Genomic DNA, 7,889 nt, shown 5'->3' with positions numbered 1-7,889 from the left:
CCACAACCTTGTTGAGAGCAAGGGGGAGGCCTTCTTTCAGGGCTGGGCTGTGGAGGCCGGCAGGGCCGATGTGCAGCCACCCGCTGCCCCCAGTCGCCAGGTGGACCCTGAAGAGACCTGGGTCCGGGAGGCCCTGCGGGCCCAGTTCGACAAGGCCGTGGGGTAAATGCTGGCAGGCCCCCCACTGCACCCCCTCCCCATCCTCAGCAACATTCCCTGCCTCTATGCCCACACCACAGAGCACCCAAGAGCACCCCCCCACTTTTCTTGTAAATAAAAACAGACGTGTTTGTCGTGAAACCAGAATATATATGTTGAACTCATTATTATATCATAACTATGTACAGCCAAAATAAATATTATATATATACGTATTATAAGATGAAAGGAAAAAAAAGGGGAAGACAAGGAAGGGGAGAACTATTTACATGGGGGGGCAGGTATCATCATAACATAACAGAACAGGGGTCTAATACAAACTATTTACAAAACATAGGTGAGGAGGATATATACAAAGGGGAAGGGGGGAGGCACGTCCTGGGCCCCACACCCCCTAATGTCCAGCGCTGGGGGTGGGCGGCCGCAACCTGCGCCTCGGCCGCAGCCCACACCGGGGCTGGCTGGGGGCCGGGCGGACTGGGAGACAAGTCCAGCGGGTGTCAGCTGGCCCTAGGTCCTCCTCGGCAGATGGGCCCTCGGTGGTGGATGGCAGTGCGACGGCGGGTGGAGCAGCGGGTGGAGCGGCGGGTGGAGCAGGCAGGGTGGGCAGAGCAGCGGCCGGCGCAGCATGGGGGGCCAGGTAGTCTGCTATGCACTCAAAAGAGCGCATAAAGGCCCCCCATGCCTCCTGGCGCCAGGCCAGTGCCCGCTCTTGGAGCTGGAGGTGCCGCTCCTCCACCCGCAGACACTGCTCGGAGACCTCCAGCTGCCGAGGAAGGATGGCCAGCAGCTGGAGGTCCGTCGCTGTCCGTGGGTGGTGCTGGCTCCGCCGTCGTCCCCGCCCTGGGGCCGGTCGGTGCTCCGCCGAGGGGCTGGCCTGGAGTGATGGCCCTGGTGGGCTCTCTGGGACCACTGACACCTCGCTGGCGCTCTCCGGTCCTTCCGATGGTGCAGCTGCAGAACACAGGGGGGGAAGAAGAGTGGAGACAGCCGTTAGTGTGGCCCCCGAGCTGTGGCCCTTGTTCCCCCACCCCTCTGCTGCTGGTTCCCCATCCCTGTCCCTGGGAGATGCTGCTGCTGCTGCTGCTGCGGGGTGTTCCACCCCCTCCCCCCGGGGGACCCTAGGTTCCGCTCCCCCCCATCCCCAGGGATGGGGCATGGCACTGTCATGCTGGCGGGGCAGGGGCTGATGCACTCTTCTGAGGGACATGCCACTGCTGTCCTTGGGGCCATGGTCATCTGGGCATGGGGAGGGCCCTGGTCATATCTGTTACCCCCGCCCCTCAACCCTGGGGGTGTGCACTGGGCGGGTACATACCTGATGGTCCACTCCCACGGTCAGGGGACACCTGGTGGGTGGACGCCTTGCTGGAGCTCCAGGACGGGATGTGGATCCGGAGCCCTGCGTCGCTGGAGGAGGACTCCCTCCTCCTCCTCCTCCTCCGGTGCCCCAGGGGTGGGCTCCTGGGGAGGCCCCTGGGGTGCGAGGCTTGCCTCCGGGGCGGACTCCGGCTCCGGGGCCTGCTGGGGCTCGTCGGCCAAGGTATCAAGAGCGGCCGGAAAGGAGGTGTGCTGGGGGCCCAGGATGGCCCTGAGCTCCCTGCAAAAGGGGCAAGTGAGGGGGGCGGCCCCAGATCGGCTGGCTACATCCCGGGCCCGGGTGTAACCCTGCCGCAGCTCCTTCACCTTACTCTTGACATGGTCAGGAGTGTGGGCAGGGTGACCCCGGGCGGCCAGGCCCTCGGCCAGCCGAGTGAATGCATCCGCGTTCTGCCTCTTGCTCCCCATTACCTGGAGCACCTCCTCCTCACTCCAGAGCCCCAGCAGGTCCCGAAGCTCGGCTTCCATCCAGGAGGGGCCCTGCTGCCACTTCCCAGCCTGGCTGCTGGTCTGGGAGCCCTGGCTCCCCTTGGGGGGGTGCCCTGGGGGCACTTAGGGGGCTGGGGGATGGCCATCGCAGTTGTGGGGGGTTGTTCTGGCTGCAGAGGAGCATGCAGGCTGGCCGCATGGCTGGGCTGCCGCCTGCATGCTCTCTCAGCTTCCTGCACAGGAAGGCGGGGGCAGGGAGCTTTAAGGGGCCGCTGCATGCGGTGACCATCAAGCTCAGGGGCTGGAAGAGCGTCTCTCAACCCCTCAGCTGATGGCCGCCATGGCGGACCCCACTATTTCGATGTTGTGGGATGCGCAACGGCTACACGTTCCCTACTTTGACGTTGAATGTCAAAGTAGGGCGCTATTCCCATCTCCTGATGGGGATAGCAACTTCGACGTCTCGCCGCCTTACGTCAATGTCAACTTCGAAATAGTGCCCGCCACGTGTAGCCGTGACGGGCGCTATTTCGAAGTTGGCGCGGCTACTTCGAAGTAGCCGGCACGTGTAGATGCGGCTATTGTGATATATAGCAGTTTTAAACTGGTCACCAGTGAGAGACATAAAACTGAATAAAGGGATTATGTTAGTGAGAGAGACTGTCATTTAAAACTAGCCAGTCAGGGCCTGGTTCTGCAAACTCATACATAACTCTTGTAAAGACTATGTCATGTTTATTCCAATACATACTACTCAGATGAGTAAACATTTCCAAAATGTATGTTGGGGCAGCCACCATAACCCAAGAACATATACCAATAAACCCAGGGTAACAATTGACTCCATTTCTGCTGAACTTAGTTGATTTAGCCTTGATTTGCATTGAGGAAACAAATCAAATTTGGCACCACACATGGGAATAGCTTGAACTTGACTTACAAAGAAATGCCAGCACTTTTAGGCTGTGCCTACACTAGCAAGTTCCTTTGAAAGATTTTTTGAAACAAGGGGACTCTTTCAAAAGATCCCACTCTTTCAAAAGATCCCATGGAGTGTTTACTCACAAAAAATGTTCTTTCAAAAATAAATTGGAAGAATGTTTTTCATTCAATGCTTCCTGTTTCGGGAAGAGCGCCCCCTTTCGAAAGCTTTTTTGAAAAGAGTGTGTAGACACTCTGCAGACGCTTTTTTCCAAAAGAGCAGTCCTCATGTGGCCTGATTATTTTGATCCCTGGCCCATTCTTTTGAAAGAATTGGGGCTGTGTGGATGCTCTCTTTCGAAAGAGCAGATCACTCTTATGATCCACTTTTTTGTGTGTGGATGCTCTCTTTCAAAAGAAAGTCTTTTGGGAGATATCTTCTGGAAGAGCTTCTTTCGAAAGATCTCTGTAGTGTAGATGTAGCCCTTGTGTAGAAAATTAATAATAAATTTTGAAAAAGGGTGTGAGAAAGAGAGAGAGCGCTAACCAGGGCTTAGCTTGTAACAACACAAATACAAAAACTCCCCACCAACAATGGCTCCCCTCCAACCCAAACATTAGCTACACCATCTGCAGAGCTATGGTGCAAGGAACTGATAAATCAGTTACAGCTGTATGTGCATTAGGCTTAGTATGATTTTAGCCACAAAAGCTGACCTATTGTACAATCAACAAGTAAGATCTATTTAGGACAATGCTTTAATTCATTAGCTTTTCTTTCACTACGTCATAGCATAAACATATATTTTTATGAATCTGGGGCTATGGTACACTGAGTTGTGGATTTATTTTTTTTTCTTTTTTTGGGACAAAACTAGAATTTTGATGACAAAACTCACTGTAAGTCCACACACAAAATGCGTTTTGAGGACAAAATTTCACACTTCCGTGAACAACCTTCTGCCTCTCCCAGAAGAGGAAAAGCACCTTTGTTGACAGATTCTGTTGACAAAAAGCTGTTTAGGCGCTCTGAGAGGGAGGGGAGATGGCCCTCTGTCAACAGTCAGGGGGGCTTCCAGGACACTGGGCAGTCCTGTCTGCTGTGCTTTCAGTTGGCTGTTTTGACGGGAGAGTGGCTGGGCAGTCTGGCCGTTATGTTGACAGAGCAGATGGCTCTTTTGATTTGCTTTAGTGTATGGCTGCACTCTGTCGACAGACGTTTTGTCAGAAAATCTCTTCTGACAGAAAGTTCTGTCAACAGTTCTAGTGTAGCCGTAGCCTGAGAGAGGAATGTTTGGAAGTTCTGGCTTTTGGCAGGAAAATATAACGAGCTCTGACTAGCTTGTTGCACACTATTGTTGAAAATCACAAACAGCAAATGGACTGTGAGAAGACTTGCACTGTATTTGTAGTTTGCCTCCAAAAGGGATGCAAAAGGCATTTGTGACATGAAGCTTTTCTAAGAGCTGCAGGTGATAATTTTGCTTTGAAACCTCTCGCACTTCAAACACAGAAATGTTGATTTTTTTGAACAGTTGCACCCAGGAGTTATAACTTTGGACGTATTCCAGAAATGGGGAAAAATGAAATTTTCAGTGTGAATTTCAACTCAAGTTCATAATCCTCCCGTTCATACTCATGCAAAATATTCATTTAGTCAGTGGAAATTTTGCATATGTAAGGAGTGTTGAATGGGATCCTTATTAATTCAACCAATTTTGAGATTGCCCATCTTGCGTTTAAGACTGAGGCAGACAGGCAGGACAGAGCTGCCACCAGTAGCAGGACCAGTACAGTGGAATTACAGACATCTGATCACCTCTGTATTGCCTCAGGGAAGAAGGTAATACTTTTCAAACTCTGTAATAGTAGAGAGAATAGAAATAAGAAGCCACTTTCCTCAGAAGGTACAAATTCACTTATTTCAGGGTCTGCTACCTGTGGAATAAATAAACTAATATAGGTATAAACTGTAAATTAGAAACAAAGAGGAGACAAAAAGTAAGTTTTAAACAAAAGAACTGTATTAAAGGTACTAATAAAAGGTTGGGATAAAAGGGAAAAGATAAACTCAAACACAACAAGGTGCAGTGACTGACTTCCATAGTAGAATGCTCAATTCCCAACCAAATAAAACCCTGCATGGCCTGCAATACAAGTAAAGATACTCCACATCGGAAACACGTTTCCTACTTAAACTCTGATGGGAATGTGGCAACGAGGCTCAGTACCTACAACTCTCTGGCTAATTTTAAGCCTTCGAGGAGGAAACTCTGGGAAGTCCAGCAAATGATGTTTGTCTTCACCAGCAGAGAAACCCTTAAGGAAGATGATCAATCCAGTCACAGAATTCAGTGCGAGTGGGTTGGATTCTCTGTAGGAGGATGTTACTGATGTTCTCCTCTCTTCAGTCTTGAGCTGGGAATGTTGGTATCCTTCAAAGCTCTGTCTGAACAGCTCAGAGGCCTGTACCATAAACATTGTCCCTCAGATATAAAGGGATCAATCACAGGTGCTGATTGATCCCTTTATATAGTCTCCTTAGCAGGAAAAATCCTGAGGTGATAGAATGTTGGGTGCTAGCTAATGTGGGGAAAAAACAGTTCCATCCAGCAAGAGCTAGTGTGGATGCACTGCCCTGGCTGTTTACAAGCAGGAAGGCAAAATGGAGTCCAAGGGTCAGAGTTCACAGACTCGATATTGGATCCACAGAAAACAATCCACTCTATGGCCACTAACAAATCATCAACCATACAATTGAATAAACTATAACACAACATCAAACACGGATTAAATGTTTACATCTAACATCTGTAAGGATGGGTATGTAGAAGAAGCAATACTTGGGGTCACTTTCCTGCCCTCTGTGCCCCTTCACACTTCAGTTTGCTGCTTGTTTGCTTGGCTTGTGTTGACAATGTTCACGGGGACTGAGCATGTTCAATTACATCTGCTGAATCACAGAATCATAGGGCTGGAAGGGACCTCAGGAGGTCATCTAGTCCAGCCCCCTGCTTCAAGCAGGATCAACCCCTACTAAGTCATCCCAGCCAGAACCTTGTCCAGCCGGGACTTAAAAACCTCAAGGGATGGAGAATCCACCACCTCTCTAGGAAACACATTCCAATGCTTCACCACCCTCCTGGTGAAGAAGTTTTTCCTAATATCTAACCGACACCTTTCCCTCTTCAACTTCTGACCATTACTCCTCGTTCTGCCATCAGACACCATTGAGAACAATTTCTTACCCTCCTCTTTAGAGCTCCCCTTCAGGAAGTTGAAGGCTGCTATTAAATCACCTCTAAGTCTTCTCTTCTGTAAACTAAACAAGCCCAAATCCCTCAGCCTCTGCTCATAGGTCTTGTGTTCCAGACCCTTAATCATTTTTGTTGCCCTTCGCTGAACCTGCTCTAGCAAATCCACATCCTTTTTATACTGGGGGGCCCAAAACTGGACACAATATTCCAGATGTGGCCTCACCAGTGCCGAATAAAGAGGAATAACTACTTCCCTAGATCTGCTCAAAATGCTGCTCCTAATGCACCCCAGTATGCTGTTAGCTTTCTTGGCTACAAGGGCACACTGTTTACGCATATCCAGCCTTTCATCCACTATAACCCCAGGTCCCTTTCCATAGTACTGCTGCTGAGCCAGTTGGTCCCCAGCCTGTAACAACGGTTGGGATTCTTCCGCCCCAGGTGCAGGACTCTACACTTCTCCTTATTGAACTGCATCAGATTTCTGAAGCCACTGCCTGCCCCACTTGCACCTCCCCCGTCAGCAGGTATGGGACATCTGTAATACTCAGGCTGGTAATGGTAAATCAAGAGCAGAAATACTTAAATATAGTCCTAGTAACTCAAAGCCTAATAGAAGAATGGTAGGAAGAAGAAAGTCACCTAGCTAAAAAGAGAACCACAAGAGGTCCTATGGCACCTTGTAGACTAACAGATATTTTGGAGCATAAGCTTTCATGGGCAAAGACCCACTTCATCAGGTACATGATGAAAACACTCAGTAGCAGACTTAAGTGCGGCAGTCCTGAAACAAAGAAATCAAATGGAGAGAGAAATCTCTGAGCTGCAATTTATTTGCAAATTTGACTCCATTAATCAAGGATTAAACAGAGACAGAGTGGCTCCCAGCTTACAAAAGGAGCTTCTCTGCCCTAGGTGTTAACATCTCCACATTAGACTGACAATGGCCATATCCCACTGTCTTATCTGACCTATTTTTTTCCCTCTCTTCATACATACTACTGATAATGGTCCTTTTCCACCCTGACTGAATAGATCTTGTCAGCTCTGTCCCTCCCCTTTACTGGGACCCCACTCTTTAAACACCCCTCTGAAACCACCCCAACTCCCCACTCATGCATCTGATGAAGCGGGTCTTTGCCCATGAAAGCTTATGCTCCATATCTCTTAGTCTATAAGGTGTCACAGGACTTCTTGTTGTTCTCGAAGATACAGACTATCACGGCTACCTCTCTGATACAAGCTAAAAAGGTTACCTATGGCTGATTCCTGCATACGTCTTTCATATATAACTTCATTAATACACAAAATAAAATGATTCCATAGTGTAACCCAAATGAGCAATAAGTCAGGGTGGTCTGTATATTACATTAATTTGTGTGGTTTATTATGTGAAGCTGTCAGTGGTTTTTTTATCTCTCCCTGACCAAAACAACAATTGTGGTTCATGTTAAAGAAGACATGAAAAACATTGCAGGAGAAAAAGCTTCATTTGTACTAATCTCCAGTCCCTCATGGGTTTCTTGATTTTATATTTGTCCTCTATTCTCACTTTATACTTATGTACAAAAGCTTTTTGATTTAGTAAAGCTGTTTATTTTTAAAAAAAAAAACTCTTGGAGCACAGATTAACTTTAAATCAAACACAGAATTTTTCCTAAGTCACCATTGCTGGAACCTTTATCATTCTACTTTCTACAGTAGTCACCAGTGCCGATCTTGATTAGAGCGTTAGTGTTTGAT

This window comes from Carettochelys insculpta, chromosome 5 (assembly GCF_033958435.1).
Source record: "Carettochelys insculpta isolate YL-2023 chromosome 5, ASM3395843v1, whole genome shotgun sequence".
Taxonomy (NCBI): Eukaryota; Metazoa; Chordata; order Testudines; family Carettochelyidae; genus Carettochelys; species Carettochelys insculpta.
Note: the sequence above shows the minus strand (reverse complement) of the source record.